Below are 2,705 nucleotides of genomic sequence, written 5' to 3'. Positions count from 1 at the left end.
TGATGATGATGATGATGATGATGATGATGATGATGATGATGATGATGATGATGATGATGATGATGGTGATGATGGTGATGACATAACCCTAAAACACACACAGGAGCTTACAGTCCAAACGGTTGATTAAGCGCTCGGAAACACACACACACACACACACACCCACACCCACACACACCCGCACACACACGCACGTACACACACACACACACACACACACACACACACACACACACAAATACACACACATACACACAAACACACACACACATACACACACACACGCGCGCGAGCGCGCGCGCGCGCGCGCGCCTAGATTCTACTTGCTTATCACACGCACACGCTTACAGATCGTACAAACATGATCTAGATCTAGACGCCTATGGGGATTTAGCTTTTCTCTGGGTTACATAACAAGAATTTCAGTATTATTTTATCAATTATCCAGTTCTTGACATCATCAATGCACATGCCCATGGAGGTAGGCAAAGTTTTAACATCTGGTGGTGGAACAGGTTTGTACAACTAGGTATCATCTGCATACATGTGATAATTTATTCTCAACTGTGCTTTCTAATCACAGCTCCAATCGGCTGTGTATATAACGTATACACGATTGGACCCAATAAGAGGTTAATCCAGGAAGGGACTAGATGTTTCACATGCTTGTACTTTTAAGAGAATCACTTTGGATTAAACACAACGTTAGAATCGAAATAAAACCCGTAAGAGCAGAGACAAGCCCACTCACATGTAAACAATCGTTTTCGACAATGAAAAAATGGCGCCAACAAACTCAAACGTTTCCGTGTCACGTGACCTCGTATGGACTCTAGAAATGTGTAGTTTAAATAGGAGATAACTCTCTCAAAACGGCGTTTCGATAGCTTTAAATTAAAATGGAGATGTTGTGAGCAAAAAAAATGCAACGAAACACTTAGCCGTATAGCTCTCGGGTAGAGAACTCCATCTCACATAAAGGCGCATGCTTTGTTATGCCACTTTGTGGAAAAACATAACGGAGGCATATTATGACTGTATGCGCCATGGTAAGAGATGTTTTATTTTGTATTCTCGTTTTAAGTGTGGGGATACGTCTCATTTCATGTTTAGAAATTTTATTGACACTTTCTCGCTGTACCATTGTTGGATTTATCTCACTGATTCCCGATAAATTTTTGTTGATCCGGTCGTGCAACCCACCCATTTTAGGCCTCTGCCGCTCTATGACAGTCCTGTCTCAGAATAGGACTGCCCTGTCCCGCAGTCGACAAAGCTTGACATTGTGAAACTTTTAAAAAAATTGACGTCAGATTTCTCAAAAGTGGAGAAACGGAGCGGATAGAACTTTGTAATTCTGAGTTATCTGAGGTAGCAACCAGGTCTATAGAGCAAGAACGTGCAGTGCCGCACAAAAATTTTTAATGTTCTATTACGAAAAGCATCCACAAACATAAAATAAAAGAAGTCAGAAACAAGCACTAGCCACATATTATTTCAAAGCTATGTCGTCGCTGGCGCCTTAACTGTCATTTCTGTGTCAAAAGCGCCGTAAAACATCTACTATGCTATGCCAAAGTCCATGCGCTTTAACTAAACATATTAGGATATTCAACAGTGGTAACCTGACCTATAAATCGCTCTTTGGGATAACCCAAACGACGACGACACTCGTAGAGAGTTTGGCGGTACATTAATATTAATAAGACGGCACATCTCAAATGTGCACCCACAAAACATAGCCCACAGTAGGCAGTCTAAAAATATACACAATAGACTACACACTATTCTATGCCAAATTATGTGATCCCCGGAGCAATTCAGCGGAGTTCTCAGGTGAATTGTGATTGAATCATTGTCTTGCCACTATTTTAATCGACTCTGTGACCGTGAACCTGAGGGAGGTGAACGTGACATACTTAAGTCACCTCCTGCGTCCTGTGAGTTGTGCCTTCGAATGGTTTTGTAGTGGAGTGGTGAAATTAAGAATTAATAATTTTATTACTTGAGTGTTCAGTTCCAATGCAGGGTGAAGAAACAGGTGTTTAGCTAACAAACAGATTTAGTTCTAGAAATCAAAGCGACTATCCATTTACTATACCCTTGACTATCTTCAACCTCCTATAGCTTAATTATTGTGCACGCCCACTTTTTAGCCCCACGAGCCGCCCCTGGTAGCAACATATTCTTCATAACTTTGGTCAGGGTGGTTTTATTTTTTAATACCCTTAGAACGCACCCGATAATGTTTTCTTTTTTCTTTCTTCTAATACGACACAACAGAGCCCAGACACATGCAATCTTGATTTCATCCATGTTTAAGATGCCAAGATGCCTAGTGCAGCCCAAATGATGAAAAAGCAACAAGAAAACACACAAAACGAATTTAACTTGGTAATTGGACATTAAATTGCGTTCCCTGCCTGACTCTTTCAAATTTAGGGTCGCTGGTCACGAAGATTTTTTGTGTGTTTAATTTGGACAATACGACGTGTATTTAGGAAATTTTTGTAATGCATTTTTAACTCCGGCATGGGCAACACCAAAAGAAGCCGCCTTATCTCCCGGATCAGTCCTGTCCTGGTGCGGTACCAGTTTTGAATCGGAAACAAAAACCCGACTCTGCGACAGGACAGTCCTATCCTGAGACATGAATGAAGAATGTCGAAGAACTTGTGCGGAGGGGCCGGGGCTGGATTCCGCCC

The sequence above is a fragment of the Aplysia californica genome, unplaced genomic scaffold (assembly GCF_000002075.1).
Source record: "Aplysia californica isolate F4 #8 unplaced genomic scaffold, AplCal3.0 scaffold00208, whole genome shotgun sequence".
In the NCBI taxonomy this organism is placed as follows: domain Eukaryota; kingdom Metazoa; phylum Mollusca; class Gastropoda; order Aplysiida; family Aplysiidae; genus Aplysia; species Aplysia californica.
The sequence above is the reverse complement of the archived record's forward strand: the minus strand, read 5'-3'. Positions refer to the sequence as shown.